This window comes from Bubalus bubalis, chromosome 16 (assembly GCF_019923935.1).
Source record: "Bubalus bubalis isolate 160015118507 breed Murrah chromosome 16, NDDB_SH_1, whole genome shotgun sequence".
Taxonomy (NCBI): domain Eukaryota; kingdom Metazoa; phylum Chordata; class Mammalia; order Artiodactyla; family Bovidae; genus Bubalus; species Bubalus bubalis.
The window spans coordinates 41,644,877-41,665,323 of NC_059172.1; the positions used below are offsets into that span (position 1 = coordinate 41,644,877).

The following is a 20,447-nucleotide window of genomic DNA, read 5'->3' on the forward strand; positions in this document are numbered from 1 at the left end:
TCAAATGTCCATCAACAGAGGTTTGGTTAAATAAATTATGATACATCCACCTGAAGAAACACAGCACTGCTATTAAAATTAATATACAGACATGGAAAAAATAGTCTAGGTAAATTATCAAGAGAGGAAATTTCAACCATTTTTATTGGGTTAAAATATATGTAACATTTGACATTTTAAGCATTTTTGAAGTTTAAAATTCAGTGGTATTAATTAAACCACAGCATTGTGCAACCGTCACCACTATTTCCAAAACTCTTTCAAAACTCTCTCAAACAGAAACACTGTAACCACTAAGCTGCTGCTGCTGCTAAGTCACTTCAGTCGTATCCGACTCTGTGCGACCCCATAGACGGCAGCCCACCAGGCTCTCCGTCCCTGGGATTCTCCAGGCAAGAACACTGAAGTGGGTTGCCATTTCCTTCTCCAATGCATGAAAGTGAAAAGTGAAAGTGAAGTCGCTCAGTCGTGTCCGACTCCTAGCGACCTCATGGACTGCAGCCCACCAGGCCCCTCCGTCCATGGGATTTTCCAGGCAAGAGTACTGGAGTGGGATGCCATTGCCTTCTCCGAACCACTAAGCTACACCTCCCAATTCTCCCCTCTTCCCAGGCTCCTAGTAACCTCCAATCTGCTTTTGGTCTCTATTAATTTGCCTATTATAGGTATTTTATATATACAGACTCATACAATATCTGTCCTATTATATCTTGATTTATTTCACCTAGCACAGTGTTTCGGAGAAGGCAATGGCACCCCACTCCAGTACTCGCCTGGAAAATCCCATGGACAGAGGAGCCTGGTAGGCTGCAGTCCATGGGGTCGCTAAGAGTGGGACACGACTGAGCGACTCCACTTTCACTTTCATGCATTGGAGAAGGAAATGGCAACCCACTCCAGTGTTCTTGCCTGGAGAATCCCAGGGACAGAGGAGCCTGGTGGGCTGCCGTCGATGGGGTGGCACAGAGTCGGACACGACTGACATGACTTGGCAGCAGTAGCAGCACAGCGTTTTAAAGGTTCATCCATGTTGTAGCATGTATCAGAATTCCACCCCTCTCACGGCTGATTAATATTCCACTGTATGGATATACCTCATTTTGTTCATTCATTAATGTGTGAATGAACGCGGTTGTTTCCACCTTTGAGGCAGTGAATAATGCTGATACGAACACTGGCATAAAGTACCTGAGTTTCTGTTTTCACTTCTGTTGGGTTTATTCCTGGGAGTGGAATTGCTAGGTCATTAGGCAAGTTTTTGCTTTTTGAGGAACCAAAAGAATTCAGTCCCTTGACAACTACACCATTTACATTCTCACCAGTAATATATAAGGGTTCTAACTTTCTCCACACTGTCATCAATGCTTTTTATTTTTATTACAGTATCATCGTTTTTTGAAAGATGAAATAAGCGTATATGCAAATGTAGAAAAAATCCATTGTTACTCAACTGTTAACAATGATTATATTTTTTGGTGCATGGGTTTAAAGGATGGGTTCCTATTCAGATTTATATATTCTTCTGATTTTGTAAAAGTTTTTAGAACAAATATATTACTTTTGCTACCAAAAAAAGGAGGGGAAACAAACAAATCTTACACAAAAATTAGGCTGAGAGAGAGTTTCGTGCATGCTTGCTAATCTGAAATGCTAACACTTCACAGTTCTTGTCTTGTATAGACAGCAATGCCCTAAATCAGCAGCAGTGGAGATTTGAGTCCAGTCCTAGCTTGGTCACCTCAGGTGCTCAGTTTTCTCACTTCTACCCTATTGCACCTGGGACTGGACCAGAGTTCCCAATCAGTATGCCAAGGATGGGTTACAGCTCAGCAGACCTCTTCAACCCTCAGGGCAGCACCAGGGCTCAGGGCTACCAGCAGCCTTCTTCCTCTATCCCAGAGTGTCTTACAAAGTTCATCATCTTCCATGTCTATAGCGATATGACAAAGGTTGGGCAGAGGAAAATCAGGTAACCTTTAAACATCCCTTCCCACACTGAAACAGAATACTGGAATAACGAGGGAAGCTAAACAAAGAAGAGTCCTGGGAAAATCGAAGAATCACTGACCACGCAGGAGAGATGAAGATCCTCCCTCCAGAGGAGAGGCAAGCACAGACAAAGAATCAAGGGGAACAGAACTCCACAGAAGAGAAGGCAGCTTGTGTTTATTTACTAAGTTGAGTGTCTCACCTGGAGCTGCAGGCCCTTGAAGAGATAGCAAGGGGCAATGCCTAGAACCATGCGGCTCTGGGAGAAGCATTCCGAAGTCACCTGCCTGGGCAGCAAACAAGCAGAAAATCTGACCTCTGTGGGAAGAGGCACAGAGGCCTGGCTGAGTGAAAGCCACATGAAATCCTCCTGTCCAGGTGTTCTCAGCCTATCGGGTGCCAACTGTGGACTTTGCCCTTGAAATTCAACTCCTGGGCTAAAGAGATAATCTCCCAGGCATGTCCTGTGTAAACTTGGCTAATCAACAGAACACAGGCAGTGCCGAGCCTGCCTGCAGTCCCTGAAAACAGTCCTGCCAGCCAGCAGGCCATGCTTAAGGGCAGGGGAGACTTTATCCTGGCATAAAGGTCACCTGTCCAAAAAGAGTGCCCGAGAAGGGCATTCTCCAAAAATCAGTCAACAGCTGTTTACAGACGAGCACACAGCTGGAAACCTCATGTGAAGGTGACAGGGATATTGCGAGAAGAATCCTAGAGACTGGGGACAGGAACCTTGACCCGGCTTTGTTGATGTTATGGGGTTAGCGACCCAGGAGACTGTAAAGTACAGACATGAAATTTCAAGTAAATGAAGGAAGTGGAAGTGTGGAAGTGTTAGCCATTCAGTCATGTCTGACTCTCTGCGACCCCCATGGACTGCAGCCCACTAGGCTCCTCTGTCCATGGTATTCTCCAGGCACGTATACTGGACTGGGTAGCCATTCATTTCTTCAGGGCATCTTCCTGATCCAGGCCTCGAACCCAGGTCGTCTGAGCCACCAGGGAAGCCCAAGTTTAGAAAGGAAGGCACACCTATTTAGATCTGGCCCTCTCACCGACATCAGACTCTCAGCTGCTGAACCTGGGAAGCAATGCTTCCCAGGCAGTGGTGGCAGTAGCAATTTAGAAACCTGTTAAAAATGCAAATTCTCAGGCCCCACTTCAGACCTACTGAACTGGAAACAAGCTTCCTAGGTGAGTTTGGGGGCAGCTCAAGTCTGAAAACCACTGCTTAAGGCCCTAGAGAACTCTGTCATCTGGAGGTCAGACCCTCCCTCCCCACCACCCAGACTTCCTTTATAGTCTCCTTTAAATGAATTTTGAGGGACCAAAATATTACCTCTCTGTGCTGTGCTCAGTCATGTCCGACTCTTTGCAGCCCATGGACTGTAGCCCATCAGGCTCTCCAGTTACACCCAATAAGACAGACATGTTTCTTCCCCCTCTAATTCTATCTTCCATGTGGTCTCATAGGTTTCTTTGCATGCCTGTGTGCATCCATGCATGCTAAGTCACTTCAGTCATGTCTGACTCTTTGCGACCCTATGGACTGTAGCCCACTGGTCTCCTCTATCCATGAGATTCTCCACGCAAGAATACTGGAGTGGGTTGCCATGCCCTCCTCCAGGGGATCTTCCCAACCCAGGGATCAAACCCGCATCTCTTACATCTCCTGTATTAGCAGCCGGGTTCTTTACCACTTTATTAGCACCACGTGGGAAGCCCACAGGTTTCTTTTTTACCAACTAATTCCAGGTATGTTCCTTTCCTGCTTTCAGAAGAACAATTTCCAGAGGGTTCAAGCACTTCAAGTTCTGACCTCAACCAAGCTCTTTTCTGTCATCCACTAGATCATCTGTGTGTCCCGGCTCATGGCGGTGACCAGCTAGCGCAGGCTCAGTGAAGAGGTCCTGGAGATGAAAGCACCCTCTCAAGGAGTCTTTCCTAATCACAGAGCTTTTCCTTCAGAAGCCAAATAGTCTAAAACAGACAGTGGTAGGGCAAGCAGAAAAGTAGAGTCCCATTACTTACCAAAGAAATTCCTCTGTGTGTCAGGAATCTATGTTAAACCTGAAATTCAATCTCACCTTCTCTGCCCTTCACAGACCATTCCATCTAGCTGGTGGACCAAAGCTGAACACAGATCTCATGAACACCAAGGACTGGAAGTTTATCAACACCCTGTACATTTTCATTTCAGAACCCTCACCCCTGACTTACAGAATCCAAACAGGATCAGTCCCACAAAAAAGAAGTATCTATCAACAGAAACTAGTCAATGTTCCATTTCCAGCGAGTAAAAGTTATGGCCTAATAAATTTCTTTCCTCAAACATTGCCAACAAACTTGAAGACTCCAAAAGAGACCTGTGAACTAAAAAATCAGAATTTACTTACAAATGCTAATTTACTGACATATTACTTAAATCTTCCAAAAGCAAATTCCATCTTCTTACTGCAAAATGAGAGGGAATAATAATATAACATTTAATTAACTACTTGTCTCCACAAGTAGTTAATGAGTTTAATGAGAAAGATGATCACTCCTCCTACCCAGATAAAGAGAGGTGATTCAGACTATTTCCAAGTCTTTCCACACACCCTTACCCTGCCCAATTTTTGATATGGACTGGTATTCTTAACATTTAACCAGATACACCTTTCAGAAAAAGATGAAACCCACAAATACCCAAAATCTTATCCTAATTTCCAGTGGATATTTGAAAGGAGAACAGGACAGGAAACAACACAGAACAATTCAGGGGAAAAATGTTCATTAACTATTTTAGATAATTAAGAGGAATGCACCAGTCAGAGTGAGGGCATAGAAAGAGCACATCCTTTGGAATGGTACAGACTTAGATCTGGATTTTAAGCAAGTTCGCCAGTCTATGTTCCTCAACTGGAGACACCAGAGCATCAACAAATTCATTCACAGTCGTCGTGAGAATTTGCTAAAATGATGCAAGTGAAAATGCCTAGTAAAACACAATACGTGTAAGAGAATAAGCAAGCAGTCTGCTAATGATGTACCACAAATCTAAAATCTACAGAAATCTTTAAAACATATTGCTTGATCCCAAGAACTATGCAGAATTGAGTTGTATTTATTCAACTTCCTTTAGTTAATTAGCTATGTGCCAACCCCCACTCCAGAGCCCTTCTCTTTCCCCTTGTTTTTTTTCTTGATTCTTTTCAAATTCAATCTTCCTCTCAGCCAATCATCCCTCTCAAATTTTGACAACTTAGCCCTCGTTGCGCCACAGACCTAGAATATGGACACCTCATACTGGTTTTCCAAGCTCCTTACCATGCCCAAATGGCTGCACTTGAACTAGCCTCCACCATCTTCTACTCCTAATCTACTTGCCCCCTGTATTCTAACAATGACGACTTTCTTTCTGTTCTCTTCAACAAGCCAACTTCTTTTCTACCCCCAAAGACTTTGTTCTGCTGTTCTCTCTTCCAGGAAGTTGAAAGAAACTGAAGTCGCTCAGTCGCTGTAGCCTACCAGGCTCCTCCGTTCATGGGATTCTCCAGGCAAGAATACTGGAGTGGGTTGCCATTTCCTTCTCCAGGGGATCTTCCCCACCCAGGGATCGAACCCTGGTCTCCAGCATGCAGGCAAACACGTTAACCTCTGAGCCACCAGGGAAGCCCCTGTCTATGCTGCAGACGTAGAGATAACTACTAACACATCAAAGTCCTTGTGTGGTGGAGCTTTAAGTAGAGCAGGGGTGGGGGCAGGCAGTAAATAAGCAAACAAATCACAAATAAGATAAAGATAGTGATATGAGCTATGAAGGAAATAATGGTGATGTAAAAGAGAGAGGCACAGGAACTTGAGAACTATTTTCAAAAAAGAAGTTCGAGAAGGCCTCTCGGAGAAGATGACATTGAAGCTTCAAGGACAAGAAAAAGCTGTGAATGTGCAGATTTGGGGAAGGTAACTTCCTGGACATCCTGGTGGCTCAGAGGTTAAAGTGTCTGCCTGCAATTCAGGAGACCCTAGGTTGGGAAGATCCCCTGGAGAAGGAAATGGCAACCCACTCCAGTATTCTTGCCTGGAGAATCCCATGAACAGAGGAGCCTGGTAGACTACAGTCCACGGGGTCGCAAAGAGTCAGACACGACTTGAACGACTTCACTTTCACTTTTCACTTTCTGCAGCATAGAGAATGGTGCCTAGAACAGGATGAAAGTAAAAGTGAAAGTCACTCAGTGGCCTCTGACTCTTTGCGACCCCATGGAATAGTCCATGGAATTCTCTAGACCAGAATACTGGAGTGGGTAACCATTCCCTTCTCCAGGGGATGTTCCCAATCCAGGTATCAAACCCAGGTCTCTCACATTGCAGGCGAATTCTTTACCAGCTAAGCCACAAGAGAAGCCCAAGAATACTGGAGTGGGTAGCCTATCCCTTCTCCAGCGGATCTTCCCGACCCAGGAATCGAACTGGGGTCTCCTGCATTGCAGGCGGATTCTTACCAACTGAGCTATCAGGGAAGCCCAAGAAACGAAGAACGGGATGGACACTCAATAAAGACATATTGAATGAATGAATAAATAAATAACATTTCTAAACAAGAGAGGCAGATTTGGACACCCTTTCTGCCCTCCATGGGATCTCAGGGAAAGACTGCAAATTAAAGAGAGAAAAGGCTGAGGAGAAATAAACTCTAAGGGAACACAAACAGATAAAGCCATCCCAGCTCCCCCACTGACATTAACTGCTATCGCTGCCAGGACGATGTCTCAGGTATTGCAATCTCCACAGCTTGCCTTCTCCCCCCACTAATTTTTCTTATCCTGGTAGAATGCACACAACTCCACGGTCTTATCCTTTAGTTTCTACAGCTTCCCAGGGCTCAACTTTTTCTAGCAGAGCTATGTAGACATCTGACCTTGGATATTTTTCAGGTGAAAAGAAGTCTGAGTAGCACTGCATATAAAACCCACCTGGGTTTACCAAACAGATGTGGGTTTCGAGAAGAAACTTGTCTATTTGTATTTAATGAGGTCTAAATACAACACAATTTTCTAGCTGTTCCTCACTGTTTTCTTTTTAACTTGGCCCCTGCCACTTCCCTTTGGGCACTTACTCAGCGTTAAGAAAACCCACAGTCCTTCTTACCACTAACATCCTCACAGCCGGCTCTCCCAGCACAACTGAGCAGTGACCCTACCCTGAGTGGCAGTGATGATTCACCCAAAGAGCCCGGGATCCAGAAAGGACAGTGCTGCTCAAGCCATCTCAAAAACAGCAATTTATCTGGCATTTCCATTTATGTCTGAAGCCCAAGTGGTGAATAAATCTGGAGGTGAGAGAGGAACAAAGAAAATAAACCTCAGGGCTCTCTTTCTGGATTCCAAAGTCTCAGTTCTCTGAGTGAGTCAAGTCACAGACTGCAAACCAAGGCCACTGCCATTGCCAAGTTCAACTCAGCTATCCCAGGTATTTTCCTTTCGCCTTCAAACACCACACTTCTTGAGAGTTGCCAGGGTCAGTCAGGTTCTTTCACTTCCTTTCCCTATTTGCATCCATTTGCCAAGAGACAAAGTCTAGGCACACGTGGATCTGACTTTCTTATTCTCAGATCTCTACAAATGAGTACGAAACCTCACGTGTGGTTTCTACACCCTCTGGTCTTCACTTCTTTTAATCACTCCTTCAGAACACATGGGAGGTCAAAAATTGCCAATAAACTAAAAGAGGTAGGGAAGTCTGGCACAAAATCTGCACCAAGAAAACTTACCTCCGGTAAGGAGAGTCGGGCATAGTGTAGGCAGCTGAAAATACTATCAAGGCTGAGCTTCCCCTGAGTGTATATAGGGAGCTACTGCAGAGTTTGAGTTCCTGCCTCTGGGAGCCTACAGAAGTAAGACTGTGGAAGAAATAAGATGTTTGACCCTAATCCGCAGTTTGGTCTTCTGAAGCAAAAGGAACCTTAAATTATAAACAGCCTCACTCAAAGGGAAAATTTGTGAAGCACCTACTCCCAGGAACTCCCCATTCTGCCCCAGGCCAGCCTGGGTTCAGCAGGCCCATAAATTGGCACTGTTGATGTGACCTTCCCAGACTGTTTCAACAAGAGATAACAACAAAGCTGAGAGCTTTGGTAGCACTCAAAGGAGATTTGAGGGACTTAAAACATGCTGCTAAATTTGGCAGCAAAAGTTCCCATTTCTTGCCGTTGAAAAAGGCAATCTCTTTATAATTACACTTGTAGATAAGATGCACCAAGCTACTGGAACTACTCATTCTTGTGAGGAACAGGTTAGAACCTCCTGGACCCAACCCACCGCTCCTCTGAGACTGGTCTCAGAGTCCAGTGCGGGGACAAGTGTAACCTTGGGGCTGGGGAGGCAACCTGTCTCCTGGAAGACAAAGTGCCAAGAGCCTCTCCTACAACTCAGTGTCTCAACCGCAACCACCTGCCTGGGGATATTCACCACTCACAAGCTCTCTCTGCCCCTGAATTTACATTCTCCCTCAGCCCACTTCCCATCTTACTCTTTCACCCAGGGCTCTGCTACAGAACACGCATGACTCATCAGAGAGGGTCCTTTCAACCTAGATGCTACTTTGTTTAGCCAGATTCCCCCTCTAGCTTACATATTTCTTTACAAAAGCAAGGTAAAGGAGCTATGACCCATGCACTGATATGAGCGCATGTGCTAAATCACCTCCATCATGTCCGATTCTTTGCAGCCCTATGGACTACTTTGTCCATAGGATTCTCCAGGCAAGAATACTGGAGTGGGTTGCCATGCCCTCCTTCTGGGGATCTTCCTGACCCAGGGATCAAACCCACGTCTCTTAAGCCTCCTGCATTGGCAGGCGGGTTCTTTACCACTACCGCCACCTGGGAAGTCCATGCACTGATAGGGGACACTTATTACTGCCCTGCTGATACTAGATATCTGTCCAAGACATAGAGGAAGTGGGTAGCACCTCACATTTCTCAGCAGAACAAACCAGATAGACTAGCCACTCAGAATCAAACTCTGCTTGACTTACAAGAGAATAATAAATATAACAATCATTGCTCACACTGCATGAAGTGCTAGATATGAGGTGCTATTCTCAGCACTTGACATTTAGACTTCACCATGACCCTATGAAAATAGTACTATTACCACCTCCATTCTACAGACAAGGGACCGGGTCCTAGGAGGCTGAGTGCCTTACCCAGGTGACTGAGCTGGGATGCAGCAGAGCCTGAATGTGAACCACAACAGCCTGACCTGGCTCTGGACATCACTCTTTCATTGGAGGGCTCTTTCCCTAACACACAGGTTTGTCTCTGAGCACAAGTGGCTCACTCCAGGATCTACAGGAGAGAGGATCCATCAGAAAACACTTGCCCGTTTTCTCCACTGACAGAGGGAAACAGCGTGGACAGAATTTATTCACAAAGCTAGTCTAAGTCTTTGCGGCACAGGAGTACCCCAAACATCTAATGACCAAAATTTTTCCAGAGGCACTAAGTGAAACCACCACCTCTATTTCTTACTGACCTGGGAGACCTTCTAGCTTACTAAGAGCTAGAGCCTCTTCGCAAGTTGTTGCAACCAAGCCCTGTGCAGCTGAGAACAAGTTCCCAGTCTCCAAGTTAAAAGAATCAAGTCGGAATGTTTCCCAGAATCCAGCTGATGGGGTTTTTTAAAAAAGTTAACTCAAATATGTTTTAAAGCATAAACTACATATGTAGGTCAATTTGAGGAAATAAAATATATCAACTACTATACTCAGTTTCATAAGACTTTAGGGAATCTAGTTGGAAAGATAAGATGCATTTCAAGTGTCAAGTCAGAATGTCAACGAAAACACCCAATCCCAATCCCCCTTGCTAGAAGAAGTTTCGAAGCCTAGGACTAACGCTCAGATCTGCTTACTACGAGGCCAGGGCTCTTTCCTCTGCTGCATGCAGCCAGAGACGTTCCTAGGAAGGAGAGATCTCCAACAGCAGCAGCCGTTAGCACTTACTGAGAGCATGTGTGTGCCAAAACCAAGTGCTTTATACAAATTAACTCCTGCAACAGATCGTTGGGATGGGTAATATTACTCCCAATTCACGGATGAAGACACAAAGGTTTTATAGAGGTTAACTGCAGGGGTCCACAGGTAGTAAGAGGAAGAGCCAGACTGTGAACCTCCAGAGCCAGCCTCAAAGCCCGTGTTCTAAGCTGAGTTTTGAAGGACACAGAGAATTCACGGAAGAAAGGTGAGCAGTGCCAGGGTAGCCAGTGTCCAGAGCACTGGAGGCAGCAGATTGGACAGGGCCTCCAGGGCTGGGTTAAAGAGGACCTCAAGGTCCCACCTGGGCTGGCCTGTAGGAGAGGGGCAGGCAAAAAAGCAGTTCTAGACTCCCCTGGCTGTGAAGGTAAGCCTCCTTCAGAAGGATAAAGCTGAGCCTGTGAAGCTGGGTCAAGAGGATCACTTCAGCAACTCTCCTGAGGTCTTGACGGAAAGAGGAAGAAAATGCAAAGTATACACTCCTTCTAAAAAAAAGGAGGATCTGATTTGACTTTCCTAACACAGTAACCCCAACCTGATTAAGAGATGCCAGCCATAGTCTCTTCAAAGTGCTGCTCTAAGCTGATGATAATAATGGAAAGCATTGAACATTTACTGTGGGCCAGGCACTGGGCTGAGAGCTTTACATGCATCATTTCATTCAATCCTCACCACAACGCTAACCAGCTAAGAACTATCATTACAGGAAGTCCCCTATGTACAAACTTTCAAGTTGCAAACTTTCGAAGATGGGAACGTGCGTTCACATGTCCAGTCATGTAAGTTTGTTCACGTGTCTGGTGTTCACTGTCACGTGTGTGCATCCTTTACAAGTGGCTGTACTTCTGTATACTTTACAGTACTGTGTAGAGTACAGTTCAGTTCAGTCGTTCAGTCGTGTCCAACTCTTTGTGACCCCATGAATCGCAGCTCACCAGGCCTCCCTGTCCATCACCAACTCCCGGAGTTCACTCAGACTCACGTCCATCGAGTCAATGATGCCATCCAGCCATCTCATCTTCTGTCGTCCCCTTCTCCTCCTGCCCCCAATCCCTCCCAGCATCAGAGTCTTTTCCAATGAGTCAGCTCTTCGCATGAGGTGGCCAAAGTACCGGAGTTTCAGCTTTAGCATCATTCCTTCCAAAGAAATCCCAGGGCTGATCTCCTTCAGAATGGACTGGTTGGATCTCCTTGCAGTCCAAGGGACTCTCAAGAGGTTCTTCTCCAACACCACAGTTCAAAAGCATCAATTCTTCAGCGCTCAGCCTTCTTCACAGTCCAACTCTCACATCCATACATGACCACAGGAAAAACCATAGCCTTGACTAGATGGACCTTTGGTGGCAAAGTAATGTCTCTGCTTTTGAATATGCTATCTAGGTTGGTCATAACTTTCCTTCCAAGGAGTAAGCGTCTTTTAATTTCATGGCTGCAATCACCATCTGCAGTGATTTTGGAGACCCAAAAAATAAAGTCTGACACTGTTTCCACTATTTCCCCATCTATTTCCCATGAAGTGATGGGACCAGGTGCCATGATCTTCGTTTTCTGAATGTTGAGCTTTAAGTCAACTTTTTCACTCTCCTCTTTCACTTTCATCAAGAGGCTCTTTAGTTCTTCATTGCTTTCTGCCATAAGGGTGGTGTCATTTGCATATCTGAGGTTATTGATATTTCTCCCGGCAATCTTGATTCCAGCTTGTGCTTCTTCCAGCCCAGCGTTTCTCATGATGTACTCTGCATATAAGTTAAATAAGCAGGGTGACAATATACAGCCTTGATGTACTCCTTTTCCTATTTGGAACCAGTCTGTTGTTCCATGTCCACTTCTAACTGTTGCTTCCTGACCTGCATACAAATTTCTCAAGAGGCAGATCAGGTGGTCTGGTATTCCCATCTCTTTCAGAATTTTCCACAGTTTATTGTGATCCACACAGTCAAAGGCTTTGGCATAGTCAATAAAGCAGAAGTAGATGTTTTTCTGGAACTCTCTTGCTTTTTCCATGATCCAGCAGATGTTGGCAATTTGATCTCTGGTTCCTCTGCCTTTTCTAAAACCAGCTTCAACATTAGTAAGTTCACGGTTCACATATTGCTGAAGCCTGGCTTGGAGAATTTTGAGCATTACTTTACTAGCGTGTGAGATGAGTGCAATTGTGCTGTAGTTTGAGCATTCTTTGGCATTACCTTTCTTTGGGATTGGAATGAAAACTGACCTTTCCCAGTCCTGTGGCCACTGCTGAGTTTTCCAAATTTGCTGGCATATTGAGTGCAGCACTTTCACAGCATCATCTTTCAGGATTTGAAAGAGCTCAACTGGAATTCCATCACCTCCACTAGATTTGTTCGTAGTGATGCTTCCTAAGGCCCACTTGACTTCACATTCCAGGATGTCTGGCTCTAGGTCAGTGATCACACCATCGTGATTATCTGGGTCGTGAAGATCTTTTTTGTACAGTTCTTCTGTGTATTCTTGCCATCTCTTCTTAATATCGTCTGCTTCTGTTAGGTCCATACCATTTCTGTCCTTTATCGAGCCCATCTTTGCATGAAATGTTCCCTTGGTATCTCTACTTTTCTTGAAGAGATCTCTAGTCTTTCCCATTCTGTTGTTTTCCTCTATTTCTTTGCATTGATCGCTGAAGAAGGCTTTCTTATCTCTTCTTGCTATTCTTTGGAACTCTGCATTCAGATGCTTATATCTTAGTACAGTATATTTATTTCAAGCTAGATCTACAAGAGGATGACTTCACTGAAGTCCCTGTGAAGACCTGATGGAATTGTAGGCCAGCCCCTGGATTCCAGCTACTGTACTGTACTTTTCAAGGTACTGTACAGTAAGATTAAAAATGTTTACTTTCTGTGTTTGTCTTTTATGTATTATTTGTGTGAAAAGTACTATAAACCTATATAAATATAGGTTTATATATATATAAACCTATGCAGTACTATCAGAGAAGGCAATGGCACCCCACTCCAGTACTCTTGCGTGGAAAATCCCATGGACGGAGGAGCCTGGTGGGCTGCAGTCCATGGGGTCGCTGAGGGTCGGACACGACTGAGCGACTTCATTTTCACTTTTCACTTTCATGCATTAGAGAAGGAAATGGCAACCCACTTCAGTGTTCTTGCCTGGAGAATCCCGGGGACGGGGGAGCCTGGTGGGCTGCCATCTACGGGGTTGCACAGAGTCCGACACGACTGAAGTGACTTAGCAGCAGCAGCAGCATGCGGTACTATGCAGCCGATTATGTTAGTTGAGTACCTAGGCTAACTTTGTTGGACTTTGAACAAATCGGGCTTACAAATGCTCTCTCAGAATAGAATTCATTCATATACAGGGGACTTACTGTATATCCGTTTTACAGATGCCTCACAGAAAACTGAGGCTCAGAGAGATTAGATAAATTACCCAAGGTCACACAGATAACAAATAGTAATATCAGGTTCTAAATCAAGATTTATTTACGATCCCTGAGTTCCAGCCCTTAGTCACTTCACTAGACTGCCTATAAGATACTCTCGTATTATATGTAAATAGCTCTATCAGAGCTGCTCAAAGGCAGCACCATACCCTCACTGGGCGCGTAACAGTCACTGAGAGTTGAACACACACAGTACAGGTTGACTCACTTAAAAGCAATCTATAAAACTCAGTTGTCAGAACTCAATAAGGGAGCGTCTGTTCCAAGACACAAATGAGCACACAAAGCTAAAGAGTTCTAGAAACTAGCTGACTTTGTAGTTTTCTTTCCAATTTTCCCATTTCCCTCTTCCCATTCCCCACCCCCTGCACACACACCGCATCGCCCGACACTCCCAGAGTGCCACCCAGGCCTAGAACCCTCACCCTCCTCCTATTTCCAGTCCTTAGTTGGCTCTCTTCCATCACTCAAATAGTGCTTCAAATCAGAGTCTAAGAGTTGGACCCTCTTCCTTTTGCCCAGTCTAAAGCATGAGATAGTCATTAATCCTACCATCAAAACCTAAAACTTTAGTAGGTCAGTGTTCCTTCTCAGTCACATGGACAGAGGCTCACACTGGGGAGGAAATAAGCATAATAAATCATGTAATACAGTGTGTGTGTGTGTGTGTGTGTATGATAAATCTCACACTCGATTTTTTTTTATATCTTTCCCAGCTCTTGGCCCAGACCCTCTAGACTCACTGACTAAATGAGTGAACAGACCAAGAGAACACGTGGAGACCAGGGATGTCTCCGAGTCCAAGAGCACATGAACAGGGGTGTCAACCCCAGTGCCAGCCACCCCCAGCCACTCCTGCCCTCCCAGTGCCTGTTAGGACCTACACAAAGCTGTCTCCTTGAGCCCCTTGGGGGCAAACCAGCCTTCTGCTAAGTCGTGAGGGCCTTCTAGGTTAGTCCAGGTACCCCCTCTACCACCTGAGAACTACCTTTTCCCCAGTCTGCTTCCCAGGGCCTCTCTCCTGTTTCCTTCCAGTAGTCTTCCTACTGCTTCAGAGCTTGTCTCCATAACCCTATGTCCATCTCATTTTACCCAGGTCAAACAGTCCTTCATTCACTGTGATGTTTCCTATTAGCCAATCGCCAACTCACATACAAATCCCCTTCAGTGACGACAAGTCACACAGAAATATAGTCTGGATCTTTGAGAAACAGGTAGTTTCATGACAAACTCTCAGGGACAAGTCAGCTTTGGTTAAGAAGGCTTCATATCCTGATTGCATATAATTCACCCTTTATATAGACAGTGCAGCTTTCAGATGAGAAGAGTACTGTGATCATTTCCACACCCCCTCAACAACAGTATACCAGTTTACCAGGGTCAAAAAAAATAAGACAATGGATCTTTGGAGAAATCCTTCAATAAGGTAGTCTCGACTCATTTGGCATCCTTCTCTCTGCTCAACACACACCCAGGCCAGTCTTTCTAGGGCCTATGGCTAGAAACAGAGACCTTGGATTTTTTTTTTTTGGAATAGAGTCGCTTTACAATGTTGTGTTAGTTTCTGCTGTACAGTGGAGTGAATCAGCTATATGTATACATATATCCCCTACCTCTTGGACCTCCATCCCAACCTCGATATTTTCTATCAGACAATATCACTTGGCATGTTTTCCCAAGACAGACTTACCCAGCATTTCACCCCCAACACCTACTGGGACAGGTGCACAGAGCACCTCCACCCCAGCAGAGCACAGGGTCTCCCTCCCCACCCCTAGAAGAAGCCACTAAAGCACATTTTCCCACAGAGAGAGCAATCTCTGCAGACCATGCCAGATGGTCATTTTTTTCCCCTTCTCTCATGCCCTCCTGGCCCCTTCTCCACTTTCCATGGTTCCTCTAAATCAAAGAACTCACTCATCTGTCAGCAGATGTGCCCTCCCCCTACCCGCAGCCCGTTCTCCCTAGTGAAGGTGGAGGCACGGAAGGCAGACAAGCCAAAGCCCTGGGGGCTGCTGCCTGGCTTCTGCCTCCTCCAGGCTCCACACGCTTTCCCTCTGCTTGGCTGTCTCAGCAAACCCTCCTGGGCCCCACACAAAACATCAGGAGCCTCCAGGGCACTGACAGGTAACAGCTAAGAGAAGCAACACACCACATGCTCTCAGCCTCTCAGTCCCACCAGCCCACAGGGAGGCGCTTTGGAAGGCCCAGGACTCAGACCCTCCACTTCACTCTGGTGACCAGTGGGTCTCCCGGAAATAGTTCATTGAATCCCATGAGGTGGGGAGTGGGGCACACCCCTCCTAGTTCCCAGCCAGCAGAATGGCCGTGATATCTGGAGTCACGGCACCGCTCCAAACGGTACCCCCAAGCCCTTCATTCCAGGGACGGGGCAGAGCCAGCAGAACTGAGGATGGCCTTGGTCTGTCTTCCAGGGTATTTCAAAGTTTCAACTTCCCCGAGTTACTGATAATTCTAATTTTGTAGACAGAAGGAGCCCAGGGCCGGAGAGCGCAGGAAGAGCAGTAGAAGAAGTGGGAGAGACAGAAAGCGAGAACAGAAATGTTACTTTTTAATCCTTAAGGAACATGGAGGGGTCCAATTTGTGACTCAGCTCTGGGAAGCTGGACTGAAGGAGCGGGAAACAGCTGCAGACCTCCCTAAGCTGTGGACAGCTTCCCCCAGGCGAGACAGGCTGCTGTGACAAGACTCACCTGGAAAAAAAGGCTCTGTTGTTTTTGTTTGTTGTTATTTTTTTAATCTGTTCAGGGGCTTCTGCCTAGGTACCACTCCAGGGCCTGGCTGCCAGATGTGCCCCTGCCCTACAACAAGGGCTGCGGCTGCAGGTGGGGTACCAGCCCCTCCTCTGTGTTCCCGCCTAGTACCCAGGAGCCTCCCGGTGTCCCCGAGGACAGAGCTGGCATGCCCTCGCCCAGAGGCTTCCCGCTCCCCTGCGATTCTGTTCCCTGGCACAGTCCCAGGGCATATCGAGTATCTCTGCCCTTGGAATTCCCACTTCCTCATTTCTTTCTTTCTGATTTCCCTCTAAGCTGTAGCCACAGGTTCCTAAGAGAGCTGCCCAGCCCCCAAGGACCTTTCAGAGCAATAACTCTTCCTGCCAGTTAGAACCCTGCCTTTAAAACCCAGGACAGAGGAGAAAGGCCTCTGGGCTCCCTCGGAACAATTTTCCCAGCACAAGCTAACAGGATGAGGAACGGGCCCTTAGCAACCACTAGCTTCCCTTCCAGCTCCTAAAATCTGACTCTGTAAACGCCAGGCAGCTAGCTGTGGGACACTGGAAAAGCCAAGGGGTCTCTTGAAATCCCTCTCCTCTGAACGAAAACACGTGAATCAGGGGACCCCAGGAAAGCTTCATCTCTCAAGGATCATTTACGAGGCTCTAAGCCTACAGTGAACATCACTCTTACTAAACTTGCCTGTATGCTTCCTTTAACATCTTGAAGTTTTCAAAGGTTTTTCTCATTTTTATTTATAAATGCAAAAAAGAAGAGGGGCCTTTATAAATGGGATAACCAGAACAGAGAGCAATGTGACTTTCCAGAAGAGAGAGAGACCATTCTTCAAGGGTCAACTCATAACATCTTACATTATATAGGTCTTGACTGGTTTAAATTTCTTCTGTGGAAGTTGTTTCATTTGCTCCTCCCAACACTACTGTGGAGGAACTATTATCATTACCTCCATCTCACCAGCCAATAAATCTGAAGGTTGTAGAAGTTGAGAGTCTTGCCAATGGCTATCTGAATGGTGAGTAGCATGACCTAGCCACAATTCAAGTCTCCTAAACCCCAAGCTATTATCATTCTGCTATACCAGAAGAAAGAGCATCTGCTGGCCCTCTTCACATGAGCTGCTGCTGCTGCTAAGTCACGTCAGTCGTGTCCGACTGTATGCGACCCCATAGACGGCAGCATACCAGGCTCCTCCGTCCATGGGATTTTCCAGGCAAGAGTACTGGAGTGGGTCGCCAGTGCCTTCTCTGCTTCACATGAGCGAGGGACGTAAAATTGAAGGAGCTGCCCAACTACATCCACACAAATAGAGGAGAACTGAGATCCTGGATTTATGTTGCCCACCAAAGGGCCCACTGACTCCTCCTCATATCCCCTGACTTGAGTACCAGCCAACAGCACCAAGTCACATCCCCCCAGTTAATCGAGGTGTCAACCAAGCAGAGGAGCCCTAGAATGGAATAAAAGGAAGCACTGCTTTATAAGTGGCCCGTCCGAGATCCAGGGCCATTGAGTTCACCCTTGTGGAGCCTCAGGCCACAACAGTGATGCACGCATGTACACGTTCAGGGAGCCCAATTCGAGACACGGCCAGTGCTTTCATTGGCAAGCTGACCCGAAGTTAATCAGAAGGCCCCCTCATTGTGTGCCCGAGTACAAAAGACATTCTGTTCAGAAAGTTCAAGAAGAAAAACCAAAGAGCTAGGACCGCAGCTGTTCCCTCATCCCACAGGGAAACCAAAAGCAGCCACGGAGCCTCCTGAGGCCCAGAAGTAAGTTTAAGATATAATATGGCTAAAGCGGAAGCACGTCTAATGAGGGGTCTCCACCCCAGGGAGTGTCCACCGCATGAAACCTCCTGATGAGATCACTGACAACCTTATCAATCCCAACACCTATACAAGTGCCTTTCTGGAATGATCTCCTCTCCAAGGCCATACTGAGTTTACCACACACTGGTCCTCTAGGTCAGGATAAGTTTTACCGAAACACAGGACAACAGTGTAGAAGGAGTATGTGGCATAGACACCGCATGTCCTGAGACTTGATTCAAACGTTAACCAGGGAATCCATTCAGCACAACCACAGTACTTCAGGTCTCCTCAGGTAACCCAGCTCTTAGCAGCAACCTACTCAGCGATATCAGGATAAGGAACCTTGACAGGTCCCACCCCCCCAGACGCCCCCTGCCTCCACCCCATACATTTGTTTAGAAAAACTTGTGATGGATTTTATTAATTATAAAGGAGGACAGCTTGCTTCTTACCAGGCTACCTGGGGGACAGAGAGAGAGGAGAGACTGACCCTGGTTCAGACATCCCTAGGACAGCCCCTCTCTCCTAATAACTACCCCAGAGAGACTTGGAGCTCACTGCAGCTCCCAGCTGAGTTAATTAGCTTTTATTTTTTTCATTAGGTCAGACATAGCAGCACCAAAAGACAAAAGTGTTCACTAGAACAAACCCAGCCACTCAAAAGACACTGGAGTTTCCATGTAAGAACTACAAACACATTGCAGGAGTGATGATAATTCTTTTTTTTCCCCTACATAAAAGACTCTTCCCGTAAAATTTCCTGAGCCTTTGTGCTAAATAAAAGTAAGATGATGATTCCTATAGTGAAGTCTAAACACCTCAGGTTCAGCAAGAGTGAGATCAGCTAGATTTGCAAAGTCAAGAAAACTGGCTGCTTCCCTCCTCCGTAAGCTAATAGAATCCAACTGTTGGAGCATGACATCATTCCTGAGCCCCAAACCCTGAGCAGAGCAGAGCATACAGACACTCGCCGGCCTCCCAGAAAACAGCCCAAGACTATGGCCAGGAAAGGAGGAAAAACAATCCCAGCCGGGAGCTGACTTACCTGAAAGTCCCGGTGCTTTCCTGCCCACTCCATTCTCGGCAGAGTCTGGCTCACACCACAGTCTGTTAGGGAGCCCAGGGCCCCCAAATCCACTCGCTCCGGCTCCGATACCTGCTGCGAGCTTCCCACAGCTCCTTCCTCTGACCTTTCGTGGCGCTCCTTCCAGCCAAATAAGCGGAGCACTGCTGGCCGGCCAGGCCAGTCGTCATGGAGACCCTGTTCTCGCCGGCGCTCGCTCCGATCTCCCTCCCTCCCTCTCTCCCTCTCTCCCTCCCTCCCTCTCTCTCCCTCCCTCTCCTCCGCCCCCCACCCCTCCCCAAACCCGCGGTCTCCCCCTCTCTCCCTCAGTTCTGGGAGGCTTTCACGGAACAGCACTGTCTTTTGATCAGCTCGGGCTCCGCACGCATTCCACTCCTCCTACCTCCCTTCCAGCCAGACAAGGGCTCTGGGCTGCTCCTGGGAACTGGCTTCAGCAGCTCAGAGGGGAGAAGGGAGAAGACAGTGAGTGGACTTGTTTTGTTCCCCTCCAGTGTCTCATTTTTTATAACTTGGAAGAGTCCCGGCTGGGGAGGGGGGTGAGGAGGGGAGGGAGTCAGCTTGAACGCTTGGAGGGGAAGCCAGCCCTTCCTCTGGGTCCTGGAGCGAGGGTAGGGAGGACCCAGATGCCCTGCCTTGACTTGTTTGTGCACTTGGGGTTTTCCGGGCAGCGGGCTGAGGCGGAAATGCACTCACGTCTCAGGAGCTCGCCTGGACGGGCCTCTGTGCTTACCTTGCTGCCTGCCCAGGTTGGGGCGACGACTTCAACCAGCGCAGGGACACATGCTGCTAGCGCCGGTGCCAAAGCAGCCTCTCATCTCCCTGCGATGGAGAGGAAAGGCTCAGTCAGCACCAGGAAGCATCCTGGGCAATCCAGAGTCCCAGCCCGAGCAGCAGATGCGACACAGATACAGAAAGCCCGGGCTTTCTGCAAGCTGCTGTCAAAGTCAGAAACGGTATCAGTCCTGACCAAGAGCTAGCACAGTGCCTGGAACACAGCAAGTCCTCAAAGTTTCATTCCCTGGTACATATTTCTATTGTGTAATATTCTTTTACAGGATCTATCTTGTTTGATCCTCAGAACCTTTTGAAACATATTGTCATATTGTGTTAGTCGCTCAGTCGTGTCCAACTCTTTTGAGATCCTGTGGACTGTAGCCCACCAGGCTCCTCGGTCCACGGAATTCTCCAGGCAAGAATAGCAGAGTGGGTTCCATTCCATTCTCCAGGGCATCTTCCCTATCCAGGGACTGAAGCCAGGTCTCCCGCGTTGTGGGCAGATTCTTTACCATCTGGGCCACCATTATTATCACCATTTTATAGATGGGAAAACTGAGGCTTGAGGGGATCAAATGTTTAGACCACAG

General features: G+C 46.8%; 1 protein-coding gene across 4 annotated transcripts in view; it reads right to left on the reverse strand.

The window, feature by feature from the left end:
• The window catches only part of DENND2B (DENN domain containing 2B), a 166,256-nt gene that overhangs the window by 105,118 nt on the left and 40,691 nt on the right, over positions 1-20,447 (reverse strand). For 2 of the 4 annotated variants that reach the window (XM_006051600.4, XM_025266612.3), the window contains one exon: positions 19,814-19,902. The exons of 1 other annotated variant lie outside the window; for it this stretch is intronic. The gene's annotated coding sequence lies outside the window, so the exon portion shown is untranslated. Of the gene's footprint in view, positions 1-19,044; positions 19,309-19,813; positions 19,903-20,447 lie in introns of those variants that run through there. One more of the 4 variants, XM_006051599.4, reaches the window with a different exon arrangement.